The sequence below is a fragment of the Pinus tabuliformis genome, chromosome 4_1 (assembly GCF_031772625.1).
Source record: "Pinus tabuliformis cultivar Carrire ecotype Pingquan chromosome 4_1, CPIR1, whole genome shotgun sequence".
NCBI lineage: Eukaryota > Viridiplantae > Streptophyta > Pinopsida > Pinales > Pinaceae > Pinus > Pinus tabuliformis.
Window position 1 is genome coordinate 864444772 of NC_142303.1, and position 21228 is coordinate 864465999.

Genomic DNA, 21228 nt, shown 5'->3' on the forward strand with positions numbered 1-21228 from the left:
CTCCATAAGCGGTGCGCCACATACCGCTTACCGCCCCGTGACGTCACCAGCCCACGTCACCCCCTGCACAGTCAACAGCCCACGTCACCCCCCTGTACAGTCACCCGCCTGCGTGGCCTCCTGCCACGTCACTGCCACGTGTCCCGCCACCGTACTTGCCACGTCATCGACCGTACGTGATGACGTCATCCCGCCATGTCGCCTTGCTGACGTCACTCGCCGTACAATGCTGACGTCATGCTGATGTCATTAGCCCTTTTTGGATGCAGAGGCGCGAAAATCGCACTTCGGAGCCCCGGAATCGAATTCTGAGGCAGTTTTTGATGAGCGATTTGCGCCAAATCACTCATCGTAGTATTTTTTGGGCCAAAATGGAGAATCTTCAGGGAATCTTTAAGGAATCTTCGCTCCATGCAGCCCCAGGAAGCCCGAAAAGGCGCAGAAATGATCCGTTTTCTTCACAGAACATACCAAAATGATCAGAAGACAATTCCAGATGATACAGAGGCCGAACAGCGGCCATTTACTGGTGATTAGACACGCAGCACAGCAAATCAGCAGCCCAAATTTTGTCAGAGAGTATCAGTGGAAGAAAGGATGCCAGAAAGAATCAGTCATGATTTTTTAGGGGCTCAAGGCACCTGAACATTAATGAAGCCCCCAGAAAATCAAATCAATAAGCATCAGCCCATCCTTGCCTTCAAATCACCGTCAAGACATTTAAGGCACCAGGACAGCAAGGAAAGTAGAGACCCATACCCATTTATTGCAGAAAGCACTGCAGCAAGCCACCGAGGACAGCACCATTCATTCAGTTTTGACACATCGCCCCTGAGCACGGCCCGAGACATTCTTTGCATTTATTTCTAGATAGGATTAGGTCAAGTAGTCATTTTTATGACCTAATTAGGTCAAGATGTAATAAAGGAAACTCTGCAAAGAGTTTTGCCCTATATATACCACCCTCTGTATAGTTTTAAGGGTTGGTCAATTGATAATTTTCACTAGAGACTCGCTGTGTATACCTGAACTTTTCTGTAATCAAAGATTGCTTAAAGCTTGGAGAGTGAACTGTCTGTTGTTGATGAATGTGTTGAAGAGTTGGAGATGGAATTCCTGCGCTGCGGCCTGAAGCAATAAGTGCCTCTTATCTTTGTTTATGTGTTTGCCATTATCTAAATAGCAGGAAGAAAGAATAGCCTAGAATTAGTTAATTACTCTCTATGCTCAATTCCTGCTGTTTCTTGATGTTTTCTTCTAAATGAATTGGTTATGAACATTGAATTCCTTCTGGCTCATGTTTACCCCAGTTCGCCTGTGCCAGCCAATTATCTAGGGATTCTTAACTGCTCCTAGGTAGCGCCTTGTTGTTTCCTCTGCTAATCTGTTGGAGAGATTCTTAACTGCCTCTATTTCTTTAGCATTCTTGCCATCCCTTGAACCCGAAAGTTGCTTCTGCTTCAGTTATCTTGCTCCATTTCCCCCTCACTGTTATTAAGGAAAAACACCAGCAGTTCCCCTCCTCGACTCCACGCCCAATGGTTTGAAACATTCAGACTATACTCAGCCTCTCTATCTGAAAGTGTCAGTTTTCCCGCCAAAAACTCAATCAAACCCCTGTGCATCATAGCTAGCCTAAAATCACCCCCTTCAACAAAGCTAAATCATAAAGAGAGAGCCCTCTTTGATTGCAGGCAGGCTAGGGCCTACAGTCCAAAGTTGGTTTGTGGTTACCTCGACCGTATCCCTTTAGGAGTCAAAAGGGACAACCTGAGTGATAACAGGGTGAAAATGTTTTCGAGCTAAATATCCCCCCATTCCTAGGTATGCACCCATTATTCAATTTGGACCCCCTTCGTCCATACTTTCCACCATTGCTAGAGACATTAGACATTGCTAAGCAGCTGAGACAAACAGAGCTCAACCCAGATTGCATTGAACAGGCCAAAATAGATTAGATCATGGACACCATATTAAGAACAATTTCCAATAGAGTATTCAACTGTATTGAGTTGTCGATGTTCGCCAACTACTGCGCCAAGGAAAGTGGCTCACTAAGGACCAAGTTCAGCAGGAGTTTCCCCATCTCATGGAGGCACTCAACGCAATGGGGACCATTGCTTCCTAAGGGAGGAGGACTCATCCAAGGGGATATTGGTGGTTGCTCGCCTATTCCACTTAGACCGTTGGCATTGTCTCCTTTCAGTTTCTTATTTTTTAGCACAGTTTACTATTTCAACAATTTTCTATTTCTGGCATTTTTTTGCATCCTAAATTTTTAGAGCCATTTTGAGGCCTAAACGACTTTTTGGGGAAACAGAGAAACACGGTCAAATCCATGTTTATAGTCGAAAGTTGTTTTCCTTGGATAGAGCTTTATAACGATCTATCATGCGCACCAAACAAAGATCATGTGCCAAAGTTTCGACCATGGGAAGTGGTGGGCTCTAGTATTGTAGCAATAATGCTGCAACTCCTGGGACTCCCTTCTTTACTTTTATCAACTTGGTAGTTCATAACAAACTTGGAAGCGACGGTGCTATATGCACAAGTACTAGCTCTTGTCGCAAGCTGTCACTTGATCAGCTGGCATAAGTCCGCTAGGAGCCTAAGCCAACTTCTATGAGCTCCTAGAAGAAGCTTTTAACTGTGATGGACGAAAACTAACTCAACCATAGGCTAATCTACTTGCAGAAAGAAGTTGAAAGCTAGAAAGGAACGCAAACCCTAACAAACCCTAGTTTTACCAACTAACCCTACTGGTGCAAGTAAAAGGATGAAAGCTACAGAAATGGATGCCATTGACTTCTAGAAAGGTAAAATGCATGTGACTAAGCTACTTCTGAAGAGAAATATGAAGAAAACATCTTTTTGCATTTTTGAGTAATTTGTCAGAATTATTTTGCATGTGCTTTAACTGTTTTTTACTGTGCAGAGGTTGATTGGCGAAAGGAAATGGAGTAGGCACTTGCAGGAGGTTGGGAAGGTTAGAAGAGGGCCTAAGGGGTCCCTAGCACCCTTCCAGAGAGTTTCACAGTGTTCGGATCTCAAGAAACCACTTTCGTGAGCTTCTACAGGAAGTCTGCAGGGGTTCTACAGGATGTACTGTAGCTTCTACAGGATGTTTCTACAGGATGTTCCGAAAGGGAATTTTGAAGGGTTGATGGTGGAAGAGAGGTGAAGAAGTGGGTACAGAGGTTGGATGATGATGTGGAGGGGTCCAGGACCTGGCGAACGAAGCGGGTGAGTGATAAGGATGGTTGGATTTGTTCAAGGAGGGGTAGAGCAATGTTGCACAAAAATATGGAAATTAGGTCAAAGTGAGGGAACGTGGAAAATGTGAGGCAAGAATCAGAGTTAGAGGACGGAGCAGGTGGTATTGATGGAGTAGGGGTAGGCAAAGAGGTATCACAGGTGCTCTGCAAGTTATTTTCCAAACTATTCAAACAAAGACTCGGAAAACCAAAGACCTAGCTACTTTAACCTAATCTGACCTAAATATCAGCAAAGAAAATGAACAGAAGTTTATTTGCAACGAAATCATGTGAAATAGCTATGCAAACTAAGCAATCATGAACCTGAGCATGTAACCACAACTGGTATCAACTTCTGCAAATGAGAATCTAACACTAACAATTGCATGATGAAGCAAAGACAGTGTTTTTGGTGGTGGCAAGGACACCTTGGTCCCAGCTCATGGTCCCACAGAGGGAGAGGTGAGATCAGGGGTGCTTGATGGCCTTTTTCTAAAGATATTCTCTGTTATTAACCTATCAAATCAATCTGAACATGAAAAGCCTTTTTAATCATCAACAATGACCTAGGTAACCAAGCCAGATTCTAATCTACTTAACAGAAATTATTTTGCAAAGACATTAAAAACATATAACAGTACACGAAGGAGGCCTTGGCACTTGGGTTGGGCCCAACCCCAAGAGCTACAGGCTCCTAAGAAAAAGCTCAGAACTGATGCCAAATGAAACTGCTTTCCATTATTCAAAAATAACCATGTCACAAAGAAAGTTGTATAGCAAAAGCTACAAAATGAGCTGAAAAACTAATAGCACTATAGTGCAAAATACAACTGCTCAAAAAGTAACCTACAAAGGCTGGAAGCCTTCCTATTTATGCACTACGAGGGTCTCCAACATCCCTCCTTAAGTCGAGGGGCTCGACTGCTCAAACTGCTAGTGATTAGTCATTTTACACAAAACTGCTCGGCTGCCCTTGGGAATCCTTTTCGGTGGCCTACTGAACTCCGAGCTGAGGGTGGAGAATTTGAGGAAGGGGCCATTTAGTGTAGGAGACACCCTTCCTACGAATCCTCACCCTTGTTCCTTGATGCTTGGTTGTCATCTGGCTCATAAATGCTTGGCCTTGGTCCAAAATTTGTCCAAAAATCTACAATAACCACGTGTTAGCCTTCTTGGTCAAGTGACTATTCTCATTCGTTCAACTAACATAAATATACTCAAAAAACATGCATAAACTATGAAAAATGATGGATTAATGGAGAACAATAGGCAAAATGAGCCCAATAAGTTACCCATTCTTGGGGCTCATCATCACCCCCCTGCTAAATGGGTTGCTCATCCTCTGAGCAACTAGTCTAGTTCATCATCCTTGATAGCTTTGACTGCCTCTCTCATGTCCCAGGCCTCCAACATGATGTGTTCTTCCCGGTCATGAAATCCTGCTTTTCTTTCCACTTCCTCCCACGGCCTGTTTTCCTCTTCTTCCTTAACTCCTTCCAGCAATCCCAAAAGCAAGGGAGGACTGAACTTTAGGCCGATCCAATTGGCCTGCAGATTTTCCATTAACTGTTTATAGAGGGGTACCCTTGCCAAGGCCTCCCTCATCCTGGTTGGAGAGTGGTATTCTCTTATCTTCAAACTGTGGGGTAGTGTGTTCCACCTCCTTGTGCAAGCATGAAGGCAGTTATCCCCCAACAGTCTCTCCATGTCCTCAAAGTGGGCAATAGCTTGAGCTTGTCATTCAATGTAATCTAATAAATCCTGAGGGTTGTTGGCCAAATGCTGGTGGGCACTTATCAATGCTGAGGGATCCTCCGGCTCTGCTCTGATCATTAGTGGTTCACTAAGTTCCCTGTTCATAATATCTCGGACCTCTGCTGCCCTTTTTTCCTCATGATTCAACCAAGAGGCCATGGCCATAAGTTTCACATCTCCTACCACAGCGTTGGGATCCCACGAATTCATGTTTGGAAGGGCCAAGTTGTGTAAATAAAACTCTGATAATTTAGCCTTGTCCTCTGATGAGCTACTGTCACATAAAGCCATGAATTGATGGTAGTTTTGAAATGGAGTAGTGCCCCTTTAGGCCAAGGTGTTAATCTGGAACTGCAACCATTGATCTTTAAGGTATAAAGCGTATGACTTGGCAGGCTGCCTATATTGTATGGCCTCTATTGCCCAGCTGGCCATGCAGGCCAGTTGGGCTTCCTTCTCATGTACTTGTTGCCTTAGAGACTGTATCTCCTCTGCTGCCTGCAACTCCTTCTCCTTTAGCTATTTTGTTAGTGCCTCGATCTCAGCCTGCAACCCATCCTTTCTTTGGTGTTCATCCAAGGTTTCTTTGTTTGTTGGAGGCTTTTCCCGTTGCTGCTATTCTCCTAGAAAGGAGGGCCTGTCTTCCTTATGGATTCCCTGTAGTTGTAGATGTTGTTTCCATGCTTCCTATAGAAGCCTCTGTGTTAATCGTTTTTGTCTGTATTGCGGCCATTTCAGGATCTGTCTTTACCTTTTGTTTTGGTGTGACTGTTGTCGCTGTGCCAGCCTTTACTTGGGATGTTTCTGCCTTCTCTGCTCTCCTCTCCAGTCTCTTTTCCCTTGGTGTTTGTGCTGTTGTTCCTTGCTCTATTTTAGGCTCAGCAATTTGGCCCTTTCCCTCTTTCTCTTTTTGTCCTGCTTGTGCTTGTTTGTCTTGTGTTTCTTTACCACTGGTTTTCTCTCCTGCTTCAATGTGTTCCCCTTCTTCACTGCTAGATGAGGTGATCTCCTCGGCCAGAATTCTAATATCATCATCTCTGGACATGTTTCGGAAAATTTCCCAAGAGAGGGGGACGGTGTAGGTGTGGAGGGCATCTTCCACTAAAAGTTTGATGAGCCCATGATGGGCTAACTGATCCGGTGTCCCTTCATTCAATTTTGTGCCACATTCACTTAATGAGTGCAGAAGAAAATAGGGGATGCTCAACTTCTGTTCTGGAGGTAAATCCATTCCATGTCTTAGTTCATTCAACAACCTGAAATGATAGCCGTAGACAATGCTGAACCTCCCTTCACAAATAATGTATTTCATGATTTGGAAACTGAATTCACTCTAGAGAGGAGGTAAGTTGGTTCTCCGGACCCCGTTTTTGTCTTCTATAGGATGTTCCTCAGGCAAGAAGAATGCTTTCTTGGCTGCCTGGCCCAATGACCTTTCTTCTTTGCTCCAAGGGAGCCCTAATGGGAGACCAGTAACACGATTGATGAGCTCAGGGGCAACTTCTAGGGTCAAACCCCTAAAATTCACTGTGGCCTGTGTCTTTGATTCAGGTTTTAGGGACATTAAGAATTCCTCCGTTATCTCATCGTCATGACCCTGAATTTTGTCACAAAAGGACATCCAATTGGCGCGGGTGAATAGGTCTACCACCTCTAGATGCTCACGCAGCTTGCCGGGATCGGAAGGTTCTTTCCTGATAAACCCCCTTAGCATGTTGAGAGTGCCCTATTTTATGCTCTGATCAAAAAAAGGGAATGTTGTTTATGGATTTCTCCCCTGAACTTTGAGAAGGGATTTCAACTATCAATTAGCACCAATTCCCTGGCTTTGAGGCTGTTGCTGCCCAGAACTCAGTTGTCTGTTTATGAAGGAAGAAATTGGGTTTCCACAGATAGAGTATAGAGCTCAATGTTTATTCCCAGCATACATACAAACATGCAAATTCAAATTCTTCATACACAGGATAGCCCTCACAGTTGCGTATCTTTCCTACAGGAGAATTTTCTTTTTCCTTTTTTTCTAACAGGAACTTTGGAGGAGAATTTTGACGCGAAAATGACTGAGAAACATCGTGCAACACACAGGCAAACTGTTAGTTCCAACTCATAGGCATATTTTTCTCGGACTCCCCAATTTGAGACAATTCAATTCACCACCTTTTCGAAACATACCATGCATGGAGGAGTGTTTTCGAGCCTACCTCTCTCGGAACTCCAAATTCGACGAAGAAAAGTCCAGGCTTCCCTGCTCCGGAAAAGCTGTGTCATACTTCCTGTAGAGCTTCTACCTGTAAAACTCTTGCCGGCTTCTGTAGGATGTCACTGCGCCTCTGAACGAGCCCGGTATGTGAGAGATTTTTTTTGAAACAAGCCGAAAAACTCAATGGAGGACGACAGGTTAACAGATTTTGGAAGCAGAGGACGTGTACTTCGGCTGAGGACGTTGCAAGTGAAAATGAATAGCGGGTGGTGAGAGTCTTCAGTCGAGCATCTTTTAACTGCGGCGCAATTCATGGCGAGGGGATGAGGTGGCCAGACTGAACCGTTGATCCAACGTCACGGCCATCATTTCTCTGTGTGTCCCTGACCGCCATCACCTCCCCTCTGCCATTAACCGCTGCCACCACTGCCAGTCCCACCGATTTTCCCCGACTGGACACTCCACACGTGTCGGTTGCACGTCTCGTCGGCAATTTTGAATGTAACTAAGCTTGTTCGGATCCCACAAAGCTATGTAACTGGCTGAGGGTGGCCAGTTGACTGGCCACCGATCTTGTTCAATCCGACCCATTTTCACAGTCATGCAGTTTTCGAAATATAGTTTATGCAATTGACGAATGAGTTTAGACACTTAACTGTGTGGCTGTGGACGCGTTATGCAGACTTCGGGTGTTGGAACCACTACTTTGCTTGCTGCTGCCTCGTGCACGGGTGTTAGAACCCATTCCTTCATTTTTTGATGCTGTATGCACGGGTTTTGGAACCCAATCCTTCGGTTGTCAATGCTGCATGCACATGTTGTGTTGGGTTTCGGCTACCGAGGATGTTTTCACATCCAAGAGGAGCCTTTTGCATGTTCCCTTTGTTGATTTCGGCTGTCCCTGCCTCTAGAGTATGTCTTTCAGAGGGATCAGCTGCTACAGGATTCCTGTAGGATGTCTTGTAGTTGCTTCTCCTCCTGGGATGTAGGCTAAACGAGCAGGGCTATATTCCGGACGAGGGATTCGTTGATGAAGAGTCTAGATGGAGTTTGGACAGGTAGGGTGAGCGAGACTTTGTTGCTTGACTTGTCACTAAAAATTCTTGCTGTCAATCTGAGGAAAACAGGGTTTCTTGTATGACTGTGCAGGAACACATAACCAGGTGGGTGATGGAGGTGTAAAGAGATGGAATAGGGTGCCATATGGTGATGGGTCGAAACAGGAGTGGCTGCAGGCCTAAAAAACAGATTCCAACCTTCAGATTCCCCTCCAGGATCAATTTTGGCTTGCCCGAAGGTTCTACAGGATGTTTCCTAGAGAAGACATAAACTGCCTGTAGAATAGGCAGAACTTCCTGTAGAAGGTGAAATCCGCCCCCGAATATGATCAAATCCCAGGAGAGGCGAGTGGTCATGGAGGAAGTGTCTGTGAGGGTGTCCTGTAGCCTGGTGTGGACCCCTGTCCTTATTTTGCGCAACCTTCCTAACCTGCAATATATTCCCTGCAACCTGCAATTATTCCACAGAGATTAGGCCTGTTTTTATTTTTTTAATTTTTTTTTAGAGATAGCTGGGGTGCCTCCATGAGGTTTTCACCCTCACTGTCTGCCCCGGGCGCCTCTAAGAATTTTTCACCCAGGGATCTTTTTATTTCACTTCTCTGTTTTTTCCTTTTTCTTTTTTTTTTATGCTTAAGGTGTGGGTGGAGTAGAGACAGGGCCCTGCTCCACTACCAGCACTGATTTGTCCAAAGTTTCAATGAACTCCTGCCTCGAAAGGGGTTTCCTGTAGATTTTCAATCGATGCCCATTGACGAGCATGGGGATGGCTTCTTCATCAATGGTCCTGATAAGGACTAAACCATTGTCGTTGCATTTCTCCACTGCATATGGTCCTAACCACCTTGTCCTCAGTTTCCCTTTGAAATCCTTGTATCTTGAGTCATACAGCAGCACCCAATCCCCTGGCTGGAATTGCTTTTCATTAAGGTGCCGGTCATGCCATATCTTCCTCTGGAGTTGAACTACCTCTGAGTGGAGGAGGGCCTACATTCTCTGTTCATCTAATCCATTCAGCTACAGTAATCTTTCCCGTTGTGCATGGCTGAGATCTAGGTCCAGCTGAGTTGCCACACTCAATGTGTTGTACTCGAATTCTATGGACAACAGAGCCTTCTTCCCGTAGACCAACTCATAAGGTGTGAAATCTGTTGTAGTTTTCCAAGTGGTGTTGTAGGCCCAGGTGGCCTCAACCAATCGATCTGCCCAATCCTTCCTGTCGCTGCTCACCACTTTAGTCAAAATCTCTTCCAACGATCTATTAGTAACTTCCACCTGCCCATTAGCTTGTGGATGATAAGGGGTGGAAGTTCTGTGCTTGATATTGTGATGAGAGAGCAGGTCTTAAATTAGGTTAGAGGTGAACTGACTTCCTTGATCGGTGACTAGCTCTCTTGGGTAGCCAAATTTGTAGAAGATATTTTCCCTTAAAAACTCAGCCACTTTTCCTTCTGTCGCTACCTTGATTGCCTTGGTTTCTGCCCACTTTGTCAGGTAGTCTGTGCACACAATGATGTAAGACCTTTGCTTTGAAGGAGGGTTGATAGGACCCACAAAATCCATGCCCCACTTCTCAAATGGCTCGAAGGTCACTTGAGGTTGGAGGGGCATTTCATCCATTGGAGTTGGTTTCCCCATCCTTTGACATCGGTCACATTAGCTGATGTATCTTCTGACATCTTGATGAAGAGTGGGCTAATAGTAGCTTGCCTATAGAATTTTGAAGGCAGTCATTTTCACTGCAAAGTGACCTCCACAAGGCCCATCATGACAGGTTAGGAGGATGTCGAAAACTTCCTCCTCCCTAACACAATGCCTCAAGATCTGATCTGGGCCAAGTTTAAACAAGTTGCCCACAATCTAAGTGAATGGGGCACTTTTCCTCACAATTTTTCTCTTCTCTATTGAGGATAGGTGTGGAGGGAACTATGCTGAGACTAAATAATTTTCTATATCAGCAAACCATAGAGAGAGTACTGAAATAGAAAACAGGTGTTCGTCTGGCATCTGGTCATCCACTGTTCCTTCTTCACCTGCAGGCAAATCCAATCTAGACAGAAAGTCAACAACAACATTTTCCTTACCTGGCTTGTCCACAATGGTCAAATCAAATTGCTGCAACAAGAGTAACCATCTAATGATACGAGAATTTACATCAAGCTTATTCATTAAATATCTAATCGCAGCATGATCAGTGTGTACGAATGTTTGATAACCAGTGATGTAGTGTCTGAGCTTGTTTAGGGAGTGGACTACAGCTAGGAACTCTTTTTCGGTAATAGTATAGTTCATCTCTGCCTTAGACAGGTTTTTGCTGACAAAGTATATGGCATATGGTAGTTTCTCCTCAACTTGTCCTAAGGCTGCCCCTATGGCTTTGTTCGAGGCATCGGTGTGGATGTGGAAAGGTAGGGCCCAGTTTGGACCTCTCAAGATCGGGGCGGACACCAGCTTATCTTTCAACTCATCCAGAGCCCCTTGACAGTCGTTAGTCCATTTAAACTCAACATCTTTCCCTAAGAGGCCAAACAATGGCGAGGCTAGCTTACTGAAATCTTTAATGAATCTTCTATAATATCCTGCTAAGCCTAGAAAACTCTGAACATCCCTTACCTTTTGAGGAGGTGGAACCTTTTGGATGATAGCAATTTTGTTAGGATCCACTTGTAATCCTTGCTGAGAAATGGTATGACCTAACACGGTCCCTTCAGTCATCAGGAATTCACATTTTTTAGGACTGAGGGACAGGTTCATCTCAATGCACTTGGTTAAAACTTTTCCCAGGTTAGACAATGCTTCTTGGAAGTTAGACCCATAAGGAGTAAAGTCATCCATAAAGATTTCCACCGAATCGTGAACCAACTCATCAAATATGCTCAATACTGCTCTCTGGAAAGTGGCAGGAGCATTGCATAGCCCAAAGGGAAGGACCTGGTAGGCAAAGGTTCCCCAAGGACAAGTGAAGGTGGTCTTATCTTGGTCTTTTGGGCTGATTTGGATTTGATTATACCCGCTGAATCCATCTAGGAAATAAAAGAACTTCTTCCCTGCCAGCCCATCTAGCACTTGATATATGAACGGCAAAGGGAAATGGTCCTTCTTGGTGGCTTTGTTAAGTTCTCGATAATCTACACAGATTCTCCACTTCCCATTTTTCTTGGGTACAAGCACCAAAGGAGAAACCCATTCACTGTCTGAGATGGGGTAGATGAATCCTGCATCCAACAACTTTTGCAATTCTTCTTTAACGATGTCCCTAAGAGCTAGATTCATTCTCCTCTTAGGCTACTTGACTGGTTTACAATCCTCTTTAATGTAAATGTGATGGGTACAGACCAACGGATGGACTCCTTTCATTTCCTTATAGCTCCAGGCAAAAGCCTCCAAATGGCGGTTCAATAGGCTACATAGCTCCTTCTCCTGAGAGGAAGATAGGGATGAGCTGATCTTTAAGGTTCTTTCAGGGCCAAATTCCACATTTTTAAATCTGGGTGAGGTTGGATCGGCCACACAGAGGTCCACTAAAGCACTGGCTTGGGTACCTTCCACTAACTCCTCTAACGATAGTGCACTGGGAGGTGGATTTTGAATCAAATTCCCAATCAAGTCATCCTCGGTCAAAGGACCTCCCCTGGCGGCTTCTACTGTGCACAAGGGTGCAGAGTATACTTCACCCTCATCTCCCTCCTCCAACCAGAGTGGTAAGTCATGTTCTAACAAAGGTTGGGCAGGAGGGTATAGGACTAGCTGTTTGGACATAGGCCCATTCTTGATGGTCATGCTTCCAGCTCAACAACTGATGTAAGCATCCGTAGTAGCTCACCAAGGCCTTCCCAAAATGAGGGGGTATCCAGTGAGTTTTTCCTTTTGTTGAAGGACCAAGAAGTCCGCAGGGTACTCCCAAGAATCAATAGAGACCAGGACATCCTCCACAATCCCTTCGGGAGTCACGGTGGAGCGGTCTGCCAACTGCAGTACTGTCGAGGTCTTTCTTAAGGAACTCTGAAGGTTGAGTTTGAGCATAGTGTCCCTGGTCATCACATTGATGGCAGCCCCTAGATCGATCAAGGTGTGGGGGATTATGGTGCCATTGATGTGGACATCTACTACAGGACTCCCAGGATCCAAATATTTTGGACAGATTATTTGTCCCAACATCAGATCGGACAATTGTCTTATGACATTAATAGTCGGGGCATCTCTCTTGCACCTGCCTGGGTGCCTGAAACACTTCTCCTTGATCAATTTGTTGTAGATTGGTACATCTTTTATGGCCTAGAGAAGTGGGATTTTCACACACAACTGTTTAAGTTCTCCCAGAAGTTCAATCTCCTCTAGGTTTGGTTGTGTGGCTACTATTAGTCGCTCAGGAAAGGGTGGAATGGCTTTGGGTTCACTTTCCTGTTTCTCTTCCTCTTCCCCCAGGGGAGGAGGTTGGTGATCTGGAAGGACCTTTCCAGATCATAGGTTGATCTCCTGAATCTCCACAGCATAGGTAGGGCATGTTGTCTCTCCAGTGTATACCTGTTGGGCCTGTCTATTGTTGGGGTTCAGGTTCGGTTGAGCAGGCATCTGGGGTTGTCTTGGAGGAGTAGGAGGTAATGGTTGTGGTTGAGTAGGAGGTGGAGGCAAAATAGCGGGAGGAGAGTTGTATTGGGGCCTCCACCCCGGTTGAGGTGCATTCCACTGAGGTTGTGGCTGGACATGAGAGTGAAACGAATGAGCAGCAGGTTGAGTATGGTATTGAGATGGATAAGACCAAGGAGGAGGTGTGGACCAGGAAGGATGAGCAAGGGGCCCCCAAGAAGGCATGTGAGTGGATTGGTTGGGGTTGTAATAAGTTTGGGATGTTCCTTGCATCCCCTGCTGGTAAGGTCTGGACCCATGCGGCCTCCTTTGGTTAAGGAAGTAGAGTGGTTCAGTGGCCCCTTCAGCCCCTTGGTACATGGCTTTAAGTCCAGGTAAGGTTGGGCACTGGTTCGTGGGGTGGTCTTCCTCACAAACGAAACATACCTCCACTGAGTGCAATGGACACTTGTTCTTAGGATGCTTCCTTGTACGTCTAGGACAAAAAATGGCCAAAGCCCTCTCAGCTTCCTCTTTCTTCTGTTGGACTCGGAAAGTATCCAGTTGCATGGCAATGGTCTGTCTCATCTCATTTTTGAGGTCTTCCATCTGATTAGCAAACTCATGCTTGGAGAAGGTGGTACTAGCTGAGAGTGGATTCCCCCTACCTCGTTTCCGGGCTGCCTTAGAGTGGTTTCTAAACACAATCTTTATGTCCTCATAAGGTAGTTGGTAGATGTCTCCTCCAGCTAGCAGATGGAGGGTATCTAGAAGGTCTTCGGGGACTCCTCGGAGCAGAACTAGCTTCAGAGATTCAGGGTCAAGTGTGCACCTAGCCCGTTTATAACTAAGTTGTAACCTTTCCTCGTAGTCTTCTAAAGACTCATCACTTCTCATGGTCATCCGAAAGATCTGTCCCTTTATTTCCTTCAACCTACAGTAGTCTCGGTATTTGTTGTTAAAGGCTTGCTACATCTGAGCCCAAGTTGTGATACTGTTTCCAGGTAACCCCATGAAACAACGTAGTGCTGCATCCTTGAGGGTAGAGGGAAAGAGTTTCAACTTTTGCTCGTTTTCTGCATAGTCATAAGTTCGACAAAGGACAACAAACTCAAACAGGAAGGTGTCAGGGTCTTCAATGGTCAATCCATGGAAATGAGGTAAGGCTGAGGGACTTATGTTTTTCATCTTCATGTCCCCGTTCGTCTCTCGGATGGGAAAGGCACCTTCTATTCTCTCCTCATCTTCTCTACCATTTATGTTTTCAGCCATGGTCTCAAAAGGAATGTTTTCTTGTTCTTCTTCTGTTATAGGATCTTCGTATATCTCAGGAGGTTCACCTATAGGTTTTTCTAGATCACTGCCACCAAAGAAGAGAGAAGGCTGACTCAGTGATGTGGTGGGGGTGTTGGGTAGGAATTTTCCGATATTGTCTCTATTCCTACGAGGCATGAAATGAAATATTTTTGTTTGCTTCTTCTTCTTCTTCTTCTTTTCTTTTTTTCATTTTTCTCCTTTTTTTTTTTTTTTTATCTGCTTGTACCTACAAAACTAAAATAAATTGAATTGCAACTAACTAAAATCTATCTTGCTGAAATGAAAATGCGGAATTGAAATGAAAGCAGGAAAGGACTAATCTATTTTGCTGAAATGAAATTGCATAAATGAAATGCTAGGCTACGCTTGCAGAATTGAAATTGCAGAATTGAAATGCTAATCTACGCTTGCAGAATTGAAATTGTGGAATTGAAATGCTAATTTACACTTGCAGAAACGAAATTGCGGAATTGAAATGCTAATCTATGAAAGCAGGAAAGGTCTAATCTACTTTGCAGAAATGAAATTGCAGAATGGAAATGAAATAAACTACTTGGCAGAAGGTTGTAGTAGAAAATAGAAGAAAAGCAGCAATCACAAATACTCTGACACTTCCCTGGCAACGGCGCCAAAAAGAATAGTGGGCTCCAGTATTGCAGCAATAATGCTGCAACTCATGGGACTCCCTTCTTTACTTTTATCAACCCGGTACTTCTTAACAAACTTGGAAGCGATGGTGCTATATGCACAAGTACTAGCTCTTACCGCAGGCTGTCACTTGATCAGCTGGCACAAGTCCGCTAGGATCCTAAACCAACTTCTATGAGCTCTTAGAAGAAGCTTTTAACTATGATGGATGAAAATTAACTCAACCAGAGTCTCATCTACTTGCAAAAAGAAGTTGAAAGCTAGAAAGGAACGCAAACCCTAACAAACCCTAGTTTTACCAACTAACCCTACTGGTGCAGGTAAAAGGATGAAAGCTACAGAAATGGATGCCATTGACTTCTAGAAAGGTAAAATGCATGTGACTAAGCTACTTCTGAAGAGAAATATGAAGAAGACATCTTTTTGCATTTTTGAGTAATTTGTCAAAATTATTTTGCGTGTGCTTTAACTGTTTTTTATTGTGCAAAGGTTGATTGGTGAAAGGAAATGGATTAGGTGCTTGCAGGAGGTTGGGAAGGTTAGAAGAGGGCCTAAGGGGTCCCTAGCACCCTTCCAGAGAGTTTCATAGTGTTTGGATCTCAAAAAACCACTTTCGTGAGCTTCTACAGGAAGTCTGTAGGGGTTCTACAGGATGTACTGTAGCTTCTATAGGATGTTTCTACAAGATGTTCCGAAAGGGAATTTTGAAGGGTTGATGGTGGAAGAGAGGTGAAGAAGTGGGTACAGAGGTTGGATGATGATGTGGAGGGGTCCAGGACCTGGCAAACGAAGCGGGTGAGTGATAAGGATGGTTGGATTTGTTCAAGGAGGGGTAGAGCAATGTTGCACAAAAATATGGAAATTAGGTCAAAGTGAGGGAACGTGGCAAATGTGAGGCAAGAATCAGAGTTAGAGGACAGAGCAGGCGGTGTTGATGGAGTAGGGGTAGGCAAAGAGGTATCACAGGTGCTCTGCAAGTTATTTTCCAAACTATTCAAACAAAGACTCGGAAAACCAAAGACCTAGCTACTTTAACCTAATCTGACCTAAATATCAGCAAAGAAAATGAACAAAAGTTTATTTGCAACGAAATAATGTGAAATAGATATGCAAACTAAGCAGTCATGAACCTGAGCATGTAACCACAACTGGTATCAACTTCTGCAAATGAGAATCTAACACTAAAAATTGCATGATGAAGCAAAGACCATGTTTTTGGTGGCGGTAATGACACCTTGGTCCCACAGAGGGAGAGGTGAGATCAGGGGTGCTTGATAGCCTTTTTCTAAAGATCTTCTCTGTTATTAACCTATCAAATCAATTTGAACATGAAAAGCCTTTCTAATCATCAACAATGACCTAGGTAACCAAGCTAGATTCTAATCTACTTAATAAAATTTTTTTTGCAAAGACATTAAAAAAATATAACAGTACACGAAGGAGGCCTTGGCACTTGGGTTGGGCCCAACCCCAAGAGCTATAGGCTCCTAAGAAAAAGCTTAGAACTGATGCCAAATGAAACTGCTTTCCATTATTCAAAAATAACCATGTCACAAAGAAAGTTGTACAACAGAAGCTACAAAATGAGCTGAAAAATTAACAACACTATAGTGCAAAATACAACTACTCAAAAAGTAACCTACGAAGGTTGGAAGCCTTCCTATTTATGCACTACGAGGGTCTCCAACAACCCTCCTTAACTCGAGGGGCTCGGCTGCTCGAACTGCCAGTGATCAGTCACTTTACACAAAACTGCTCGGCTGCCCTTGGGAATCCTTTTCGGTGGCCTGCTGAACTTCGAGCTGAGGGTGGAGAATTCGAGGAAGGGGCCATTTAGTGCAGGAGACACCCTTCCTACAAATCCTCACCCTTGTTCCTTCATGCTTGGCTGTCATCTGGCTCATAAATGCTTGGCCTTGGTCCAAAATTTGTCCAAAAATCTGCAATAACCATGTGTTAGCCTTCTTGGTCAAGTGATTATTCTCATTGGTTCAACTAATATAAATATACTAAAAAAACATGCATAAACTATGAAAAATGGTGGATTAATGGAGAACAATAGGCAAAATGAGCCCAATAAGTTACCCAATTTTGGGGCTCATCAGGAAGTTGACATTCTAGCTAACCCCATCGAGGCCCACAAGTATTTGGCACTTCATCTCCTAGGGTTAGTTTTTTATATATTTAGGGTTTCTCATTGTCTCTTCATTATAAAGGGGCCTCATAGCCTCAATGTAAATCAGTTCAGAAAAACAATAGTCATCACATCTCTTCTCAAAGATAAGCTACCATCCTACAGCTAGTTTGTTTCCTTTCTACATGTAAACAAATTTTCAGCAGTTTCTATTTATTAATTAAAGTTATGTTTCACTGTATATCTTTGTTTTTTTCTTAAATCTATATTTCATTTCATTCCTTCATAAATCCTTATCAACAAAGGGGCAAATTCTCTATAGGCCCTAATAATAGATTTATGCCTCCCCGATCAAATCTTAGCATTGCTTGTCATTGGCTTATGAAGAGATAAGATTTATGACCTCAACGGGGGTTTCCAATCAGATTCCACAAGAGTACCCAATCTAGTACCAAGGATAGATTTTGGAAAAGTTTCCTTTAAAGAATCAGATTTTGGAAGGAGGGGATTCTTGGATTTAGATTGAAGATTATAGTATGGAGCAGTGATAGTAGGATGGGGTTTTGCTTCTTGAGTGTGATGGGGATGTGAATTTTGTGGGGAAGGGAAAATGATAGATTTTACAAAATGATTGAGGGGCTAAAGAAAAATAAATGGGAAGAAGAAGGGAAAGAGAGACCAATAAGATTCAACAAATAGTCTATGAGAAAAGGAGAGAGGAAGAAACCAGAGAAAGACTCATATTTTTTAGTAAATCAAGGGAAAAAGAAATAATAGTGGAAAATAATGAGCTTATACTTGAGGAGGGAGGGAATTTCAAAGGACTACATGGAGGACCTTCAAATATTTTTCCTGATTAATCAATAGACAACCCCCAATACTTGGTGGAACCATAGGTGAGCACTTCTCACAAGTGTATGGAAGTGTGATCCTTGAGTATTTTATGGACCCATTTATGCCTTTTTAGGATGAGAGAGCAAGTTCATGCTATGAAAATGTCCACACTTGAAGGGAATACCTTCGTAGTACAGAGATTTCCGGTGGACTAGATTTCCAAACCTTAAGGAGATGGCATCCACGAGACCCTTTGAAAGGTTGAGATTCACCAAGATATGTGCCATGACCATCTATCATGTCTACAAGTATCAAATATTCGGTTCATAGAAAAACCATAACATATTTCCAATCCCTTGGAAGACATATTTTGAATAAAATATGAGCGAGAGCCTAAGAAGATGGACCCACATTGGGATACTTACCAACTTCTCCTATCTTGATTCAAATTCAAATGTCCACTTTTTGGTGAAGAACACCTAGGATCTCGACCCCCACCTAATCTATAATACTTTTGGAGCATCTGCTCTAGAAGCAATAACCCATCCCATCCATCCCTTTTACAATAACATGTAACACAAAAACAACCTAACAAGCCTGAGAAATTTTTTATTGTCCATTTCCTCAACACCTCCATAGACATGCACTTATTTTCAAAATGTTTGATAACAACTACCTCCTCCATTTTGTGGATATTTTCGAGATGGTCATCCTTACTTGGAATAAGATTAGGCTCTTTAAGAAAGTGCTTGACGCATTCCGTATTTCGTTGTTGGGGCTCCTTAACAAGTCAAAGCAATGGAGTCCTGAACTACAAGGATAAACCACCATCGCTTAACATTTTGGGAGTGAGGACACTGCCTATCAAATTAGCCTACAGGGATGGCATACAATATGGAAGAAGATATTCTAGTGACAGAGCAAAGATGAAAGTGGAAAAGGGATAAGAAAAGGGAACAACAAATGATATGAATAGAGGCCTTGTAAAAAAAAGGAGCAATATCTATTTGACAAAGATATAGAGAAAGCTCAGTTTCATCTAGGAAGGAGGAAATGTCGAATGAAATGTCACTTCTTCAGGAAAGCCTAACGTAAGAATTTGGCCTAGTCTATGATCCAACCACAAGGAATGATAGATATGTCATTGATCTAGTTGTATCATCATTAGTTGGTAGAGAAGACAAGATAATATCTAAGGAAACCTGAGACAAGGAGGAAGTGTGGTTGCATGAATTTGACCAAATCCCCAATCCTTCGATGGGTCACTTGAGTAGTCAACCAAGTCATCTTCCATCACTCAGGCCAATTGCAAATGGAGAATTCATGTAAGAAAAATAAAAACTTCTAGATTAGTTCTATTTATTGACAAAGACGATAACATTAAATGATATAATTAGGTACCATTTTTAAACATTTCTTTTAAAATTAAATTTCAATTTTACAATTTGTTTTATAAATTGAAAAACATATATATTTAAAAAATTAAAATTAATAAAAAAATTAATTAGCTTTGAAAATTTTTACACAACCCCACATAACGACTATTTCATGGACAATATTTATAATTTTTTTTATAATAAAATGAATTTAAATAATTATTATTAGGAAATAAATTTAAAATTTATTTATAAATAATTTAAATAATAGTTATTACAAATATTTATTATATTTAGTTTTATAATAAAATCATTTTAAATAATTATTATTAAAAAATAAATTTAAAATTGATTTGTTGAATAATTTTATGAAATGAGTCTTATGATTAAATTAAAGTACATCATTATAATATTGTTGCATTACTCTATTACTTTTGTGAATAATCTTTCACGGTCGAATCAATAAAAATTCGAGAAAATGTTAAACAATAATCACATACACCATTAATACGACATTATTGCATTACTCCATTATTACTTTTGTGAATAATCCTTCACGGCCGAATCAATAAAAATTCGAGAAAATGTTAAAAGAATAATCACATACACCATTAATACGACATGAAGGAACTATACCCTCTTGCAAATTCTAGCTAGTGACTGAGCATTGTTCTATTCATATTGTTAATAGGAGCTCTGGAGATATTAAAGTTGAAGAAAAGTACTCTAATTATGGTAAATTGTATAAGGTGGTTTTAAGAGAGTTACCAAGTTAGCTTGAATGGGACCAAGCAATAAGAAAATTCGCCAAATCAATACGAATGTCTATTATTTGTTGAAAGTCAATACCTATAGGATAAATGGTTAACTGTGAAATATTACTTAAAATATTGAAAGTTTATTATAAGGACGGATTTTTCATTAATAACAGAATGGAAATATTTATTGAAATCCATAGTAATGGGAGTTCAGAACTAAGGAAAGAATATATATATATATATATATATAATTATAGAAAGTTTATTATTTTCTAATATTATTTTTGTTTTTAATAGTTTAAAAAGTTTAGAAAGGGGGAAAGGAAAAAATGGGTGACTATGTTAATATGTAATAGGTGTTAATTTTAAAAGAAGTGACTGATTTTCTGAGATTTTATATATATTTTAAATATGTTTGTGTTTATTATGAAAGATTTTAAATAAATAAATTTTTAAATCCGAAAAATATTTTAGATTTAAGTTTTGAAAATGAATATAAGTTTTGGAAGGAAGTAATAAGTGTGGTTTTTAATTTAAAATAAATTCAGAAATGAGTGACTCAAAGATATTGATCTTATAAGAATGAAAGTAAGTGTTGAATTTTTTTTAGAATTAAAAATTTTTGATTCGAATTTTTATTGTATAGAGTACGAATTGGGACCTGGTCACTGTGCTTTAAGTTAGGAATTTGTAAATAGTTTTTATAAAGAGATATTGTTGTTGTTTTTTTAATTTTTGTTTTTTAATTAGATGATATAATTTTTGAAAAATTATGAATTTTTTATTATTTAAAATATGTTTTTAATTATATAAAAAGTAAATTTCTCAATCTATAAATAAATGAAGTGTTTTGAGAAATTCATAGAGCAATTAAATTATATAAATCACAAAAATTAAATTTATAATTATAATAAATCCTGATTAGATTTTTAGCTCCAAAAAATCAAGACAATAATAAAAAATTAAAAAAAAAAAACAAAAAACAAAACTTCTCATAATTAAACTATGTTTTTATAACTTTAATGACCAATAAACAATTTTTTTTTGTTAAATTCTAAATAAATTTTAATCATACACAAATTGTTGTTGATATAGATAGACAGTTTGTCAATCAAATTCTATTCCAAGATTGATATTGTTTTTATAAACACTAAACTTCCTACTATACAACAAACATGCATCCATAACATATAAAGCAATGCGCAATGTTAACACTAACTTACATCCTTAACCTGTAAAGCATTTAAAGCATTTAACGTCTTGTAAATAAATGTTCAAAATTGTTAATATAAATGGACAATTTGTCAATCAAATTCTATTCCAAGATT